This window comes from Pteropus alecto, unplaced genomic scaffold (assembly GCF_000325575.1).
Source record: "Pteropus alecto unplaced genomic scaffold, ASM32557v1 scaffold88, whole genome shotgun sequence".
Taxonomy (NCBI): Eukaryota; Metazoa; Chordata; class Mammalia; order Chiroptera; family Pteropodidae; genus Pteropus; species Pteropus alecto.
This window is the reverse complement of record NW_006494611.1, coordinates 14,151,699-14,171,335: the sequence shown is the minus strand read 5'-3', so window position 1 is coordinate 14,171,335 and position 19,637 is coordinate 14,151,699. Positions and strand designations below refer to the sequence as shown.

Below are 19,637 nucleotides of genomic sequence, written 5' to 3'. Positions count from 1 at the left end.
TTCGTTGCCATTTTACTATTGATTTTTTTTTTAATATTAGCGATGCAGTACCCGAGGAAATATCTCTAGAAGATGGGGAGCTTGTTCTTTTGCCTTAGTTTTTTCTTTTCCATCAGCTTTTTTTGGGGTACTGCAAATCGCTCCTTTAAGCCTCAACACTGGGCCACCATGCTTTATTTAGGGGCTTTGCTGGACATAAGAGAGCCCCCACGCCTCGATTTCCCCTTTGGGGAAAAATTATTTTACTAAATATCACTCACTGCCTCCCACATCTTTAGCCAAGATGTTCTCATTTTCTCAGAGCCAGAATAAGCTGGCAAGGTGCTAGAGTCAACGCCGGCTGGGACCCACATGTGCTTCCGCTGGCTGAGGAGTGATAGACCAGGCAGCAGCGTCCTTCAACTCAGACTTTCTCCCGGCCTGATTTATTGCTCCCGTCTCTTGCTCTGGCTTTTAGCTAAGATTGCCTTCCAAAGTCTTCACTGCTGATCCAATATTGTCCATGTGCATTTTCGCTTTGCCACTGTTGACGGAGAGCTTTGGGCACATGCCCTGACACCACCCACTCCTGCCCGATCTGCAGGAACCATCTTTAATCTGTCAAAACCCAGATCTGTTCACATGCCGCAAAGGTGGCTCCGGTCCAAAGCCACTTCCGCCCCTTCCCCTGCTCTGGTCACGTGGCAGCTGAGCAACCAGCTTCAGAGGCTTGAGGACTCGGCCCAGCCTCTTTGAATCCTGACCCAGGTCTCCTAGTACGCTGTCTGGTCAATTGCATCAGAGATCTCTGTAGTGAAAAAATGCAATAATGTTTTCTCAAGAGAACCAGAGTAGCCATTTATTTTGGCTTCACCATATCGATTCAAGGAAATCTTTTCCCTCTTCTTTAAATTGTTCCTGGAGTCAGCAGGGTTTTTGTGCTCAACCATTTGCCCAGGGCAAAACCCCTTCAATCCAAGCCCACTGGATCATGTTTGCCAATGTGGGAAAACACTCAAGCAAAATATCTTCCCCAGAATTAGTGAAAGACTCCTTTTAAGGATTGTTAATAAAAATCAGGCATGTCTTTTGGTGTAATTTTTCATTTCGGAGGCCAGAGTATAGCCTGGCTTTTAAGACCTGCAAGCAGCACAAGGCCTCCTCTGGGTGAGTTGGAGTCTCCTTCCGGACGCCTGGAGCTCCGGAGTTCCCACTTTGAGGAGAGTGTGTCTGTGTGCATGTCTGACTCTCCCTCTCTCACATAGTTCGCATTTTCCTGTCATTGCAGTGTCACTCCGGCTGCATTGTATGAAACTAGTATTTTTATTTTTGACCTTTGGAAATTTTTTCCTCCTAGCACCTAGAGACAATAAAGCTGGATTATGAGTCTTCATGAAAAAAATTTCTCTTGTGTTTCCCCAAATTGCAGAGCATTTAAGACTGGTCTTAGGATCTGCTTGTATCAGCAGCTGCCACTCAATCCCTTTTCTTTAGGGTGGTAGGGTGGGCAGGTATGTGTGGTTTGAAAGAATTCTCAAGATGATTCTGATAAATTCCATCCCGCTCCCATTGAGACTCTCCGGTCTAAATAGAGGCACAGCCATTTGGCCCCTTTGACCAAACTCGTGGGAATCTTGGTCAAGGTTTCCACACTGAAACCTCAATCAAACCATTTAATACTTTTGATATGGTCAAAATAGTTGAACAGGTTATGTATGGATGTCTGAATATTGCTAAATTTCAAGTTTTTCAGCCTTTCTGGGAATATTCTAAACTTTTCCACCGTTCCTACAATTTCTGCTCCACTGGACTTAAATTCCTTGGGATAACTTTGGCAAATTGTTAACTATTTGGAGTGTCAAGTTCCTCATCTGTAAAATGGAAGGGATATGTACCTTGTACTGTTTTGAGGATTAGAGGAAGGGTACGTATGTTGCCTTGCACAGTGCCGGAAATACAGTAGCCACTCCATAAACGACTGCTATAACCAAGATAATGATACTGATATTTACAGTCGCGAGCAACACAGCTTGATTTTTCTTCAGTACATTCTGATCTTTATTGGCAAGGTAACCCGAGTTTCCCAAGACTAGAGTGACATTCCACGATATGCTGAGCTTCTCCTATGTGCCATTGTCAAGGTTCGTGATTGTAAGCAGTAGATTGATTTAAGCAGAAACAAATTTATGGAAATGATATCAGGGAGCCCAGAGAATAACCGGGAAAATTAGGGGACAGGCTTAGAAAACAGGGCAGAAACAGGCTGAGAGCAAAAGCCTTAGGGACTCCAGCCGAGTCCATATTACAGAATGGTTTCACCAACACCACTGGCCTGGACCAGCCCTTGATGTGGCTGCCACTGTTGCCACCGCAGAAGGATTTCTCTGCTCATTTTGCTTCATGAGTCATCAGCTCCCAATTCCAAGTTTGGGGTGGCCATCACATGCCCCTGCCCTACTGCAAGAGAGGCTGGGAAAAGAAGTATCTGGCTTTGGGGGAAGGGAAGACACTGTTCAAAGGTGGGAAATTCTCCAAATGTAGAGAGAGAATCAGACACTAGGGTAACACAAAAGCCAGTAAATATCTACCACATTTGGGATTTGTTGTTAAATTTGGACACATTCCTTACTATGACCTTCCATGGAGCGTGTCAATTCCTGTTTGCCTTCACCAAATCGTATATTTCACTATTGCCAGACCTTTCCCTCAACAGGTATTTATTTGGTTCATATAAATATTGGTACTTATAATAGACAAAGTACGTGTTTTGTATTTAGTGACCAAAAAAAAAAAAAAAAAGCGCCCATCCTGGTGTACAAATACATGAGAGGGGCTGGATCTCTGAGAGCACAGTATTTGATTCAAGGGGTCATGGGATACTTGGATGGAAAGCATTCCTAAGCTTGTCTAACCCATCTCTTCTCTTCTACAAGAAAAAAGTACATGTAAGACATCATCAACTGTCACAGACAAATTATATTACCCAGTAGCCTCACCCTACCCTAGAATCTCAGCTCATAGAACACTCCGAGGGGAGGAAGCAAACTTTCTTCCAAAATAAAGTCAGGTCAACAAGTAGAGCAAAAGTTGGTACAATCCTTCTGGAGGACAATTGGACAGTTTGCAACAAGAACTTCAAAAATGTCTGCATCTTTAATTCACTACTTCCTCCTTTAGAAACCAAGCCTGAGGAAATGTAGACAGAGGTGGAAAGAAAGTTTATGTTCCAGAAAGTTCATTTATAACAGGGTAATATATGCTAGAAAAATATTGTTTCTGATTTTTTAAAATACACACCTACGACCACATAGCCATATTAAAAAATCCAATAAGAAATGTACCAAAATGTCAACTGCAAGGTTCTCTATGGATGGAGGGGTTGTAGTTGATTTGTAAACGGTAGTTTTTATATTTATACTTTGAGACTTCCAGAACTTTCTACAATAAACGTATTTCTTTTCAATTAGAAAAATAGTATGCATTTCTCTAAAAAAAAAAATCCATCAGATAATACCATCTTCAAAGAAACCAAAAAGAAAAAGGCTAAACCAGTTTTCGGGGGGAAGGGCTGTCCCATGCATCCCGAGGGGCTGTCTAGGTGGAGGGCAAAGTAAAACCTGAAAGTTTAAAGCCTCAGTTTGTCTTCACGGGCCCTAGATGGGGAAAACTTCAGTCATTTCCCTTGCCTGGCACTCTTGTGGTCAGAGGATGAAATCCAATCATGGGGTCAGTTGGGTTTATACATTCCATGGCAAACCAATTTGGCCATTTCTCTGCATTTCCCAAAAGTTCTCTGACTTCCTAGACAGGAATTGTGAGCACAGGGAGACCTTTATGCTGGTTCCTGTAGCACATCTGGTTTACAGTGTGTGCCAGACGGGCTCCCTTTCATCCTGAAGGAGGTGCAGGAGGGGACACATGAGCCTCTGTAGGTCCAAGGAACTTCCCCAGTGGAGGCTCTAGTTTTTGGTGAACTGTTTTAAGTTAAGATGTAAGTCTATCATGTTGAAGTCACGATGTCGTTTATATTTAGGAGAATATGCCTTTTATTACAGTCTGCCCATCTGACCTGTAGGTTCATTGCTCAGCCTAAAGACATTTGGACAAGCTATTGGTCAGTTTCTGACACCACCATGCCTTACATCAATATTTATCGAGTATCTATTATTGCCTGCACTGTGGTCTGCACTAGCATATAGTAATGAATAAGACAGATGTGGTCCCTCTGCTCAGGGAACTCACTGCCAGCAGTAAGAGGACACATTACTCTGGTGTGTCCTCTTACATTTGAGGACAGACAGCTGACTTTCGACCCTTACTTGCCCTAGTCTATTTTTTAGTCTATACACAGCCTCTGGTGGTACCAACCACTCCATCACCTTTTAGACATGCTGGGTGGAAAATAAAACCCTGGAAAATACTCAAGTCTACAAGTTCAATGATAGTGAAGGGAAGATATTGCTGGAGGAGGGCGAGTGACTAGATTCATCTGCTGAGAAGAAAAGGTTGAGATGGTTGAGTGGCCAATACTGACAAGGGGAGAGGAATAAAAGAAGAGAGGAGCCGAAATGTAAATGCCACTGCAGCCACGTTAGGCCCCGTGAGTCCACATCATGGACCACATTCAAGCTCCTTCCAGGAACTTCTAGCCACACCCTTGCCACTATACTATACTGTTCGTAAAGATTCTCCTTTCATTCTTCATTCCTTGCTGGAACTCTTAGGGAAAGGAAGCCAGACTCAATCTCCCCTTTACCTAGTTACCACCAAATTCCTCCTTTCTCTTCCCCTAAAGGCCCAAATATTCCGGCTGAGATTCTTTCCTAGACAACCAGCCCAGTGCGGTCTAACCAATCCTCATGTCACATCACAGGACATCACTCTTTATCCAGAAACCAACCAGAAGCCTAACCACTGAAATGTTCACAGTTCTCTACAAGAGTAAACACTACTTACAACAACTCCAAAACTTCTCAAGATCTTAAAGTGCCTTTTCATTTATTAAAGATAGATGAAATTATGCTTTGAAAAGTTGTTGGTATTCATGTTTGGTGCCATTCTTCAATTTTTTTTTTTCAAAGTCTAATCTATATATTCTTTAGGTATAGGCCCTCTCAGGGTCCAGGAAGGAAACAGAATTAACCCTGCATGGTTCAAAATAGGAGACTTTTGGGAAATGACCACTTATAGAGGGGTAATCAGGGTTGAGGGAACCCACAGGGAAATTGATGCACTAGAGACCAGTAACAGTGGGGATTTATTACCCTCCACTGTGCTAGGAAGGGCACAAGGAGGAACCAGGGTTACCAGCGGGCAGGGAGAACCAGCCTGAGAGGAGGGTGCTGGTGGGAGCCCGAATCTATGAGAGATGCAACATCTACTTGAATCAGAGGCAGAAGCAGAATGGGAGCAGGAAAGGGAAGCAGAACCGGACCTCTTCCTCTTCCCACCTGCTATTCACCATTGGCCACACCCAACCAGAAGCCAGGTGGCGAAGGGAGAGAGGTCAAGATAGGCTGATGATGTAGATGGGGTCTACCTCCCAGGGCACAGAAAGGGGCAGATAAAGGTAAAGAATGGGTTGAGTGGGGCAGAGACTAACCAGCACAGGTACTCTCATACCCAGAATATGGAGTTACTCAGAGCATTATTTTCCATTACTCTTGCTAAATGTCATTTTATTGGTCAAACCTCCCAAGAGTTGTGGGTTGGCATTTTTATTTTTCCCTCCCACAAATGCTTTCTAAAGGTCATGGCTGGTTATCCCTGTGACATCATCATTTTATTTATTCAAAAATATTTATTGGGTACTTAGTATGTACCAGACACTATTGGAAAAGGTCCCATCATTCCCATTCATGGGCATAATTTCACCTCCCATTTTTCAATGAAATTCTAAATAATTCTTACCATTTGGACCAGTATTTATATAAACACATCTGCTTTACTTTTTGATAAATCTCAATTGTGTTTGACTTGTTAGTCTCTTCTGGACGACTGAACCCCAAAGCCTCTCAGAAGCTAACAGAAGTTTATAGTTATTTTCTGAACTAGAACTCCAGTTATTGGTGACTACACACACACACACACTCACACTCACACTCACACTCACACACATATAGGTATATATATCTTCCAAAATAAAACTTGTTCTTGTTAAATATAGATAATATTTTAACAAGAAAACTGTCCTTTTTAAGAGTCTGCCTATCTCAGTGACTTTCAGGTTTTTCTACTGTAGTCTGCAGTAAAAGATACATTTGGTATCTCAACCCAGTTCCATGAAACAAATACTTACCATTACCTTCTTTGATGCATTCTGTTCTGTTCTGTTCTGTTCTGTTCTGTTCTGTTTTGTTCTGTTCTGTTCTATTCTATTCTATTCTATTCTATTCTATTCTATTCTATTCTATTCTATTCTATTCTATTCTATTCTATTCTATTCTTCTATTCTATTCTATTCTTCTATTCTAATTTCTTTTTTAAAATGCTGATAGTAATGCACTAAATTGATTTTATACTATATTAATGCACTGCACTCTGCAATTTGGAAAACATTGGCCTACATAATACCTTGAAATTATTTTTAAAATAGACCCAACACTGGGATCTATATTTAAAGGGTGGTTAAGATGTGCTAAATGTTTGTTTTTCAGTCATCATCAAAAGTGCCAATCTCACCATTTTTCTTTCATTTTAAAAAAGCCAAACTGGTTTGACCAGCAGCAATCCCCTGTGTTCCCCTTAACCCCAGTTTGGAGGAGGGCCCTGCATTTACTGCCAGTTTGGCTTGTGGCTGGAACAGATTGGTAGCCAAGATGGGCAGCTGTGGCTTACCAAACCGTCTTCATAGACCCAACCAGTGTTTTTTGTTTATTTGTTTTAACCTGAAAAAAATCTGCCTATGTTTGATTTACAGTTGTTGGGGGAAAGGTTTTACTGCCAAGACAGTGCAGGTGGTCCTGGGTGGGCACCTGACTAATTGCTGAGGGGTTGGGGGAGTTTATATGGGAGTGGAGTCCTCTCCCACCCCCGAGACTACGTGGGAGAGGACCAGAGGAAGGGAAAGCTCTGCTACTATTCATTAGGCACTTACCATGTATTAAGGGCACTCTACACGTTAGCTCATTTAATTGTTACAACTATCCAGTGAGTAGGCATTATTATCTTCATTTTAGGGCAGAGGGGAGTATTGCCATTCAGACAGGAGGAAAAAAGTTCCCAAAGCTCCAGCAGGCAGCGTGTAGCAGAACTAGAAATCAATTTTATCTCTCACTCATGATACTATAATGCTTCCTCTTTTGTCTCTGATCTGGAAAGAGGAGCAGGTAGGAGTTTTTTTGTTTTCTTTTGTTTATTTTGCTAGTGGGCATTATATGAGGGGTGTGAGGGGATGGAGGTTATTTTCTAGTTTCTGGGGTTGCCTTGGGAAATGCCATCCCTGTGTTCATATTTCTTGGTTAAAATTTAGAATTCCAGGTGTAACACAAATAAATGATTGGAAACTAGAAGGCAACTAATATTATCATTGATAATAAAAACAGACTTCTAAGAACCATTCACTCTGTATTTGCTTTATAATGTCTTTATGAGAAAAAAAAAAGCAATTTCCAAATAACATACGTTTGAATTACATTTAATTTGTGATCTGGTGAATGTGTGTATTTAATGTATGCAAAATATGATTTCATGTCTGGTTGTTTTCCACCATCACCCCCTCCCCGCCCCCACCCGCCATCAAAAATGATAATGAGTTACATATTTACATGGCTAGAGGAAGAGAATTGAAAACTATGGAAATAAAGCAACATCGTAGTCTTGTACTATAAAAGTTAGAGCAGATACAGAAATAAAAGGAGTTGAGAGAGGGTGCTTCAGGACCTTCCAGGAAAGACCGATGTTGAAACTTTCAGAAAGAAGGAAGTTAACAGAGACTTGCCACTCTGAGAAGCAAGAAAGATCAGCACGAACAGGAAAGACTTTGTGACTTTTAGCCACCTTACAAGCTAAAGCGACTCCATAATGCTAACATCTTGCAGGCTAAATAGTGTGTTAACATGCTTTGTAAAGACCGTCTCCTTTGAAACTTGGCTGAAAGGAGCCAGAACAACAGGGTTATAGTCAAGATAAGAGAACAAGTATACCTTTTTGGTATTAGACTTTTTGGTTTTCTTTATGTGATGTTGTAGCAGTTAGGTTTGATAAGTGAATTACTTAGCTACATTAAGGTCTAATGGATATTTGTCTGTCCTATATAAACATTACTAAAGTATCTCTCCGGGTTTTAGCTTTCCAGGACTTAAATTGTCCATGAAATAACTGTTTTGCTCATTACGTTCACCGAAAAGAAACCAAGGAGGGTCAGTTGATAGTTATAACTTGAGGTGCGAGGGGAGTGGGACTCTTTTTGAGATATGTTCCCCTGCCCCAATTAAACATGGATAATAAAATTACAAAAAATAAAAAATAAAAAGAAAGAAAAAAAAAAAAGAAAGGAGACAAGGAAAAATCATATAAAGTTATAAAATGCTTACGTTACATAAGTAATACAAATTCCAAAGTTGTGGACCCGCAGAATCAAATGCTTGTCATACCTAGGAAGTAATATGTATCCTCAAAAATCCAATGGCTCTGGAGACTTCTTTAATGTTGCTACTCAGATGCCCAAAAGATCTGTGATCCAAGCAGTTGAGGTCATAGTTCTATGCAAATGCTGCCTCTGAATATTTTCATCATGACTTTCTGCTCGTTTTTTTTTTTTTTTTGGCTTTGAAAAATAAAGATGTTTCCATTAGATTTGACCCATGGAAGAGATGATCTGCATCCTAGATAATATCCTTCCAGTGTCCAGCCCAGACTTTCTGTCTTGGGGAGTGAACTATCATGGCTCACTCTCTGTAAGCTGTTGTTTGGAAGTCAGAGGCCAAGATACCAATATTCATGTTCTCCTTGAAGTTAATATTAAGGATCAGGTACTGATTTCTTGGGGAAGTCACACACACCACCTGAAAAGTGAACTCTGGATTCCAAGCAAGTTCCATTTTCTTCCCTATTCGTGGTCTCGGTGCAGGCGTAAGGAAAAGGACAGAAAACTAGATTTGGGGCCAAAGTGAAGAAATGCTACGTAGATACAAATGTAGGGGTGATTAGAAGAGCCGACTCTCATTAAACAGGATTTGCTCTTTTCCAACTGGACATGCACAGGAGTTGGTTTTAAAAAAGTATTAACTTATTTTTTTTCCCCTTCAAGCTTAGCCAGAGACCTCATGGAGGTCTAAACCCAAGCCAAGCTTGATCTGTTTTAATTCAACCACTGTTGATTTATGGCTTAGCAAAAAATGTCTGAGAATTTTTTTAAGTTAAAAAATTTTTTTTTTACCTTAACTTGACTCTCTCACATCTCAAATACAACTGAAGGGATATTTCTCAGACTTTCAAAAGACAAAGCCATCTTTGGAAAGGAAGCTCTGAAAGCTTCAAATCCCAGTGAGAAATCCTGTGATAGTTTATATACAGGTAAAAACAAATATATTGAAAGGCCATATGACACTTTATATATGTTCATTTGATTCCTCTTGAATAGAGACTAGAATAGAATCAACCCAGGGCCAAAGGGGATGCATGAGGTGAGTTGGGGACATTTTCAGGGTTTGCGCTGGAAAAAGAGACACAAAAGTTTCTCTCTTCTTTCTTTTATTTCCCCTATCTTCCTCTTTTTACCACCCCCTGCCCCCGCAATTCCAAAAAGAAAACAAAAAATGCCCCCAAACCCCCAAACCCCTCTCAATGTCCAGAAGAAAACAATTGCGTGAGTTGCCTTTTCTACCTGGCTCTGGAATGTATGTCATTTCACAATACAAGAAGGAATTGGACTAATAAGCAATTACCAACCGCAAGAAGAAAACCGATACCAAGTCGCTCATCCCTTCCAGCTCTAACATTTTATGGGTCTAACCTGTTCACAATGAGCAATTCTTTTCCTGCCCTTCTGTCATTTAACCATTCACTAGCTGTGGGTGAATAGTTTGCACTTTCTGTTTTTTCCTGTGTAATCATTCCCATATAATTAGAAGCTCAGTGAGAGCTGGAAGTGATGATATATTTTGTCTCATTTCTCACAGCTGTGATCTCTAACCTCTCTCCCAAGCTTTCACACATTAGCCCAGTGACTGTGAGTCCCAGGCCTCAAAAGAGCATGCAGAAGGAAAAAGGCAAAGGTGTCTTTCTTCCTGATGCTGAGGAAGAACCCACCATATAATTCCTGAAAATTGCATTGCACTCTTTTTCCTGAAGGATCTTTGAGAAGCAGGGAAGGGGACCTTCTCCGCCATCATATGTTTGTGCACTCTGTGTTTCTCTACTAAGTGCATCTCTTTATGAAAGCAGTATACTGCTTATACTGCTTATACAATAGCTCTGCTCGTGAATATTAATTTACTTCCATTACTTAGACTGTCTTGGCCAAGACCTAGAATTACTGATTTTACTTTTAATGCTTTAAATTCCTTTCATGGTTTTAGTTTTTCAATTTCATGACTACAATGAACTCCTTGGAGACCAAGACTACATCTGTGCTGTTCATTAACTTTCTTGCCTCAGACATTATCCTGGGTGCATATCAAGCAATGGACCAATGGGCAAGAAATAGATCTGATTATGAAAATGAATGAAATAAAGGGCCAGAATCATGTTTGAGTACAAAAAATACCAGTCTGATTTTGGCATATTCACTTTTTACCAAAACATGACATCAGTGTTTATAAGTGAATTTGTAAGAACAAAATAGTGGACATTTATTGAGCATTTACATTATTCTGTGTACTGTGCAAAGCACTTCATAAATATCTCATTTAACCTGTAACGAGGTTAAATGAGATCATTGTTAACACAATTCTAGTGTCATTACTACTCACAATTAGGCGCTATTGCTGTTGATACTGTACCTTCAATAGTCAATATAATTTATTTGGTCCTTACATGAGTTTATCAGGTTGTATGTGTTTATCTTGTACTATGTGAAGATTTTGTAGTGTTTATTATATTTCTCATCTATGTTTGTTAGATTAATTGCTCTAAGAAAAAGGTTCCTAAGACTAGCTGCTTAAAGAACCAAACATTTACCTCTCTCTCATGGAAAAGTCCAGGAGGCAGATTTCAGGTTGGCTGGTGGCTGTGCTCCACATGGTCGTTCAGGGACCTTGGTTCCTTCCATATTTTTTCCCCACCATCTGCTAGGTATATCAAGGCATCAGGCCAGAAATGGCATGTATAATTTCTACTTACTTTGGAGAAAACTTCGTTGCATGGCCACACCTAATTTCAAAGGATGCTGAGAAATGTAGCAGCCAGCTGTCCAGCTACAGTTCTGTCACTGTAGGGATGAATGGAATTCAATGAGTAGCTCATTATGTTCATCACAGTCTTCAATAAATAAATTGTAAACAAGTGGAGAGCTAGGTCTGTGTCTTATTCCCATTTGTCCCTATTATAGGGACAGAAAAAAAAATACTTGATTCATGTGCCAGCACTTCCTATTCTGGTGTTTATGGAAGATATCACTAATAATCTAGATATGTTCTCAGAAGCCTTTGCAACACGGTGTTCCTGGAAGCCACTAGAAATAAATGGAAATTAACTGGATTTGAATCCTATTAGCCCTACCTGATTGTAGACATTCAAATGTTGAATGAATAGAAGAAAGAATCATAGTATTTTCTTCCCCATAGAAACAGATATGTTAGTTGGTGTGATTTAAAAATATGTCTGAAAATTCTTTGATGCGACTTTCTTCATAAGGTAGTGTTTAATTCCCCTCCCCTTGAATGTGGGCCATTGGTGACTCACTTTAACAAATAGAATATGACAGAAGTAATGCTAAGTAACTTCTGAGGCTGTCGTAAAAGAGATATAGCTTCCATCTGGCATATTCTCATCTTTGAAATGCTCACTCTGGGGGAAGCCAACTACCGTGTCACAAGGGCACTTAAGCATCCCTGTAGAGACATCCACATAGAGAAGAACTATTGGCCTCCAGCCAATAACAAGCATCAGCTTGCCAACCACACGAGTGAGCTTCCTAGGAACTGGATCTTCCAGCCCCAGTCAGGCCTTCAGATGATGCAGCCCCTTACTCTGGCTCTAAGTATTGTCTTTTCCTCCTATGTACACATTCTATTTCTGCAACCTATTTCCACTTCCTTTCAGAGTGAGCACCTTCCTCATCCATATATGAGCAGAGGATTGAAGAGTCATCCTCACTTTCCAATAGAATCCTTCTGGGGCTCACTGTCGGTCTCCACATATCCAGTCTCATCATCCTTCCATTAAGCACCATGGTCTCTCATGCCCATAGAACCCAGTGTGCCTGCTTCACCAGGCCCTGGATATGACTGAGAGAAATCAAGAAAGAATACTATATGCATGTTATTTATAAAAATGAAGTAAAATAAGAGAACAGCTGAAGAGACAGAAAATAGTTGCCTCTGAGATCAAGAATTGGGAATGGGGAAAGATGGAGCTAATTTTTAAATTACAAACCTAGTAGTGCTAATTGACTTCTAGATTCACATGCAGTCCCAATTTTATTATATACATAACAATGCATATTATATACTTAGTACATTGTTTACCTACATCTATGGAAAAATTATTGGCATTAAACATTAAGATATGTAGAAGATAACATACGAAAGTCAACTATCCTGTCGCTTGAGACGGTGAAGTTTAGGGTTGTAGGTAAGTTTTAGCTTTAGTTGTTACCTCTGTTTCACAAACTCATTGGAAGGAAGGTGCATTGGTTTATCATTATAATTTTTTTGAGGGAGAGAAAGAGAGAACGGATAGGGAAGGACACCTTTCAGGGGACCAAAAGAGTTGGTTCGGCCTCAGCTGTACCACTAATTCACTGTGATCTTGAGCGGACTGCCACCTGTTGATCCCACTATAAAAGCATGATTGAACTAAGCTCTAAATAATATCAATGCTAGTAGCTACCATTTATCTATGACTTACTACGTAGCCAACTCTCTGCTATATGCTTTACTTACACCATTGGTTCTCAAATGCTCATCAGACTCACCTTTTCAGAACACAGATTACTGGGTCCACCCCAGAGTTTCTGATTCAGGGGTGGAGCTGAGGCCTGAAAATCTGCATTTCTAACAAATTGCCAGGTAATGCTGACACTTCTGATCTAGGGACCACGTTTTGAGAAATATTGACTTATATTAACTCATTTAAGACTTACAAAAACACTGTATGATATTATATTCTTCAGTCGTTTAGATGGAGAAACTGAGACTCAGAGAGGTCACCCAAAACCCAAGAATCTTTGGACCAGAACTCTTGCTATAACCACTGAGCGCAGGGCCTTCTTCTGAGGTCCCCATCGCAGCTTCACCTCTCTATGTTTCCAGTTTACAAACAACAAAACCCAGACATCCAAGAAAAAGCCACAGCTCTTCAGAAAATCCCAAGAAAATCCTGAGCATGTGCAGCTTCTCCCTGTGGTGGGTGAATGGGCGCCAAACCCCAGAGTGGTCATGGGAGGGAGAGCGATGGACTACAGAGCCGCCTGGCCTGAGCAAGGCTCACCAAGGAGTTGCAGGCTCATTAAGGCACCCCCCCAACTGCCTTGAACTTTTCTTTCCCTTCTCCTACAGTTTATTTGGCATTCTCCGAGTCTCTTAATCCACAGTCATTTGGGTGGCAAAAAAAAAAAGTGGAAATGAGCTTTCTTCAATGTTGACTTTTCTTTCAAATTCATGACGATGTGGTGTCCCCAGGAATGGTTATTTTCTTCCCTTTCTCCCTAGCGTGAATTCTCAAGTAAGTAGCAAATGATTTCAAATGCATGCCGACTACAGTGGACAGCTGCCAGGAGAGAAGTGAAAATAAACTGGTGACAGGAAGTGTCACAGTTCACAGAAAGGGCAGCGAGGATATAGTAGAGCAAGCCCATGACACTTCTGGGTCCACATGCTGAAAGAGTTACCCAGACGGACTGAGTAGCCACAAATCTCCAAGTAATTCATTAAGTAAGGGGAAACACTCCCAGAAACATTTCTCTCTTCTCCTAACACCCTTTGTCTTTTAATTTCCAAACTCTGGGTTCATTCCTATGTCAGGCAAGCTTGGGTGAGTCTCTCTAAACAACTCCTTCATTCGTGATGGAACACACTGCAGCAAACTAATGCTTTGACTTTAAGTGTTTTAGCAGGCTGAGAAGGTTTCCAAGCTTTAGGATCACAAGATGGATATATGATCAGTGTGAACTACAAAATAGCATCAAAAACAGCATGAAGGGTGGTGGAAACAAAAGCGAATCATATGGAATTTTGCCCAGTAAAGGGATTACACAGCTAGAAGGAAAGCTATAGAGATAAAAATTATATTAAAAGTTAGTCACGAGTTAAAATAAGATGACGGAGTTGAGGTCAAGCATATCAATCAATGTAAATGGGCTTAATTTACTTATGTAAAAAATGATTTTCAATTTAGCTAACAAAGCAAAATCCAACATTCTGCTCTAAACAAGAGATACACATAAAATAAGAGATCCCAAAAGGTTAAAAATAAAAGGATAAACAAAGATATTAAGGCACATGCAAATTAAAACTTAAAAGCAGGGTTGCAATCTTGATATTTGACAGGCTGAAATTCAACCCAAAAAAGTATTAAAGGAGCCAAAGAAGGAGATGATAAGATCCTAAGGGCGACAATTCATAATAAAGGTATATTGATTATTAATGTTTACATACCTAACAATATGAGATACAGGGGAAATAGAAACCTACTAATATGTCTCTCTCGTCCAAGACAGATCAAGTGGATAGTAAGGGTACAGGAGATCAAAAGACATAACCAATAAGGTAGCTCTTTAGGTAGAAATCTGAATCCCAATATTAGAGAAACAGCTTCTTCTCAAGTGACCATACCTTGGGCTACAAGGAAATCATCGATAAATACCAAAGAACAGAAAGAATACTCTCTGATCACAATATGATAAAACTAATCATTATTAACAAATAAAAAAACCCCAAAAGACCACTCCACTTAAAAATAAAAAAGCATGTTAATGAGCAGCTGTTGGTCAGTGGTAGAAGTGCAACATTCACTTCTTGAAAATAATGATAATGGAAACATAAATAATCAAGTCTATGGATTCAGCTAAAGCAGTTAATAGTGGGAAAAGTTTAGCATTAAATACCTATATCAATAAAAATGAAAATAAACGAATCATTCTCTCTACTCAAAAAGCTGGAAAAAAACAATAAAGTAAGCCAAAAGAATCTAGAAGAAAAGAATCAATAAAGATGAAAATTAATGAATTAGAAATATAAAAAGAATAAGACTAATAAATAAACCCAGGGCTAAAACAATCAGCAATACAAACCACCAGGTAAACTAATTAAGAAAATAAATGGTAGAAAGCATAGACATTAAATTAGAAATAGTAGCAGCGGATGGGTGGGGAAAACCATCAAAGCAGAGGAAATTTAAAATGAAAACATAAGAGACTATTTTTTCAACTTTATGCAAAAATATTTTAAAACCTAGATGAAATGGATAATTTTCTAGAAAAATACAACTTACCTAAATTGATCCCTTTAGAGACAGAAAGTATTAACATATCGATTACCATAGAAGAAACAGAAAGTAATTGAAGAGCTCCCCTACAAAACAGCACCAGGCCCAGATGGTTTCACAGAGGAACTCTACCAAACCATTTTTTTTTTTTTGGACAGATCCTGCCTCGGGTTTATTTGTACAAATAGCACAGTAGGACACCAGCCCATTGCAGACAGCAGCCCAGGGTCACACCAGTCCTTCCATCCACATATTGGAAGGAGAGAGGCCTCTACTCTGGAGCCTCTGTGGGGGTTCTGGACAGTTTTGGGAGCAGAAGCTTGAGTCGGAGGCAGAAATACAGCTGCAGCCTGGGCATTGGTTTGGGCTTTGGCCTTGGACTTCGGCCAGCAGAGCCTGAGACCTCAGTGATACGGGCACGAACGTATTTCCCAAGTTTGGGCTGAGTAATATAGGCAAGTTGATTAAGTTTGTGGCTGCTGCCCTTTGGGATCTTGGGCTTGACCTTGGGCTTTACAAGGACCTTGATAGTCTCAACATGTGCACTCGTGTCCTTGGTGTCATTGGCCTGCATCTTCTTCAGGCCCTTCTTGTGCTTCTTGGCAAAACACATGTTCCTCAGGAACTTGGGGTCCATGCCCTTAAGCGATTTGTATCTGTGTGATCGGGATTTCTTGATGCCATTTCTGTGCCACTTTTGGGACTGGTTGTGTGTGGTGTGGTTCTTGGCCTTGGCCATATCTGCATCGAACCCCGCAGCTCCCTCTACCAAACCTTTAAAGATCAGATATCTCAATCTTACTTAAGAACAAAGAAAAAGAAAAACTTCAGATAATTTGAGCATTAATAAGAATAACTGCAGTGGACAGAAACGTAAAATATGTTCATTTCCATGAATAGATACCAACTGGTAATAATACTGAAAACAAAACAACAACAACAATAAAACTTTTCACTTTTGGAAAATATCAGAGACCTTTATTTTGAAAGCTGGCTAAGAAAGGGGAAAAAAATCAAGTATCTATCTTTCTTTTCCTATCTGGACTGTATATCATGATGAACGTAAGTTTCTCTTTATAGAAACATTTCAGATAAAAAACGAAGCCTACTGATACTTTTAGAATATCACTATTTTGTAACCTCTAACAAAATTCATGGATCTGGGCTATGATCACTAAAGGCTGCTCACTTCTCAAAGGACTGATCAAGAGACACTACATGTCTTTTGATGAAAGTCTACTGCACCATCCATAATGCATTCTTGGCACAAAATCAAATCTGAATCTGACCAAGCCTCTAGAACTACTAATTTATAAAAAACATATGGTCTAGAAGAACATGTGAAGTAATACCACAGGGATGCAATCTGGAAAACCCAAACTATGGGGACTCTATAGCAGGGGTCCCCAACCCATGGGCTACAGACCAGGTCTGTTAGGAACTGGGCTGCACAGCAGGAGGTGAGCAGTGGGTGAGTGACCAAAGCTTCATCTGTGTTTGCAGCCTCTCCCCAGCGCTAGCATCACTGCCTCAGTTCTACTCAGATCATCAGGCATTAGATTCTCATAGGAGCACCAGTCTCTGGTGACAAAAAGTTTGGGAACCGCTGCTCTAGAGAACAGATGATTCAATTTCCTAAGCAAATAAATTGCAAGGGGTAAGAAGGGATGGTGGAGAAATGTATAGATTAAAAGAAATTGAAGAAACATTAACCAATCCAACACATGGATGCAATTTGTATGATTCTTTGTATATTTTGGATATTAGGCCCTTATCAGAGGTGTTGCTTGCAAATATATTTTCCCATTCGGATGGTTCTCTCTTTACCTTGTTAATGGTTCTTTTGCTGTGCAGAAGCTTTTTAGTGTGATGTAGTCCCATTCGTTTACTTTAGCTTTTACTTCCATTGCCTTTGAGGTCAAAGTCATAAAATTCTCTTTTAGTCCAAGGTCCTTGAGTTTCATTCCCATGTTTTCTTCTATACATTTTATTGTTTCAGGTCTTCTATTCCGGTCCTTAATCCATTTTGAGTTAATTTTGGTGTGTGCTGATAGACAACAGTCTAGTTTCATTCTTTTACAGGTGGCTTTCCAGTTTTCCCAGCACCATTTATTGAAGAGGCTTTCTTTTCTCCACTGCATGTTTTTGGCTTTTTTGTCGAAAGTTATTTGCCCATGTAAACATGGGTTTACTTCTGGACTCTCAGTTCTGTTCCACTGGTCTGTGTGCTGTTTTCTTTGCCAATACAATGCCGTTTTGATTATTGTCGATTTGTAGTATAATTTGAAGTTGGGCAGAAGGATGCCTCCGGCCTCGTTCTTTCTTCTCAGGATGGCTTTGGCAATTTGAGGTCTTTTGTGCTATAGATGCAATTTGGATCCTGATTCAAACAAACTACGTATATGACAATTTAGGGAAATTTAGACACTGACTGATAATATGATACTAAACATTCATTGTTCGTTTTTTGAGGTGTGATATTGGTATTATAACTTTAAAATAGAGAGGAAATCCATGTATTTCAGAGATACAATTTGAAATACTTAAAGACAAAATTATATGATGTCTGGAGTTTTCTCCAAGAGATTGAAGGTGGGAGGGGAGAGAATTAGATGAAGCTGTAAATAAATAAGATTGGCCAGGAGTTGATATCAGATGATAGAAACTGGATGATAGAAAATGGAAGTTTACTATACTATCCTTTTTACTTTTGTGTATGTTTGAAATTTCCCAAAGTAAAAAGGTTTTTTGTTGTTGCTTTTAATTAGTCACCATTCTAGGTGATTATTTTCCTCTTATGCTTTTACATCTTCCCCAGATTTTCCACAAATTACTAATTTAGTTTAAATAATGGGATGATGTCCATCTCCTGGAGGTTTCCTAACATTTTGTGCACCTGGGAGAGGTAGGGATGAGGGGGCCAACCAGAAGCCCAGCTTGACCATGGGATGCTTGAGCCAGAGGGTGAGAAATTTAGGTCATGGCCAAGAATCCATGTGACCTGAACCAAAATGGAGAAAGGAACAAAAAGGAAGAGGGGAGTTCGGAGATAGGGGTGGTGGGTGAAGCGTGGACAAAAAAGGACAGTTACACCCCTGAACAATCTGCAGTAGGAGCCCTATGGGCTAGAGCAGACATTTCAGCACACATACTAGTTAAATAGATTGGAGTTTCCCAAAGTGGATTCTGTGGAATACTAGTTCTTTGGGATATCAAATAGTTATTACATGATGAAAGCGTTCCAAAGCAAAATAAATCTGGGAAGCAATGTTAAACTGTATTTTATTTCCAACAGCAAAATTTTAGAACCTTTAATATACTAACGTGGACTGTGTATCTTCAGGAAGAGTGAATAATAATCAGTATTCATCAACTTGATTGGGCCACAGAAACTTTTTTCTCAGAAGCATCTTGCAGGATGCATTTTGAGAAATGTTGAACTGGGCAATGGATCAGCCCATTGGGAAGAAAACCATAGAGTTGCTGGATGCAATCCATAATAGTCTTGGAACATTCCTAATTTACATTATTACTATTCTATGTTCCTCTTTTCCTAGATTATCCCTCTTGTCAGTATATTGGATTTCCTTGTTTGGTGAAACATTTCTTGATATTTATACCCTTTCTTGGGAATGACTGATAAAATCCTCAACACTGATTACACAATTATTAGCAAAATCATTTTACATGATGCCACAGGCCTAGGACTATCTTTGGACCTATATCCCACCTCTGCCAATGCCCACAGGTGATCCTTTACAAAGTGTTTGTGACTGAAGTAGAGATTGAAGTGATGCTGCCACAAACCAAGGATGTCAAGAATTGCTGGCAGCCACTAGAAGCTAGGGGAGGCAAAGCAGGATCCTCTATAGAACCTTCAGAGAGAGCATGGTGCTGCCAACACCTGGATTTGGGACTTTGTTGCTTCTAGAACTGTGAAAGAATAATTTTTTGTTGTAAGCCACTCAGTTTGTGGTACTTTATTAGGGCACCCCTAAGAAATATACCCCAGAAGCTCTCCCAGAATTCCCCAGGTACCTGAGAAAGCCTTCAGGCAGAGAAACAGAGAT

At 40.0% G+C, this 19,637-nt stretch overlaps 1 pseudogene; it reads right to left on the bottom strand.

Annotated features, from left to right (window-relative positions):
- Window positions 1–15,695: 15,695 nt before the first annotated feature.
- LOC102898817 lies at window positions 15,696–16,306 on the bottom strand (annotated as a pseudogene).
- Between the last annotated feature and the right edge of the window lie 3,331 nt (window positions 16,307–19,637).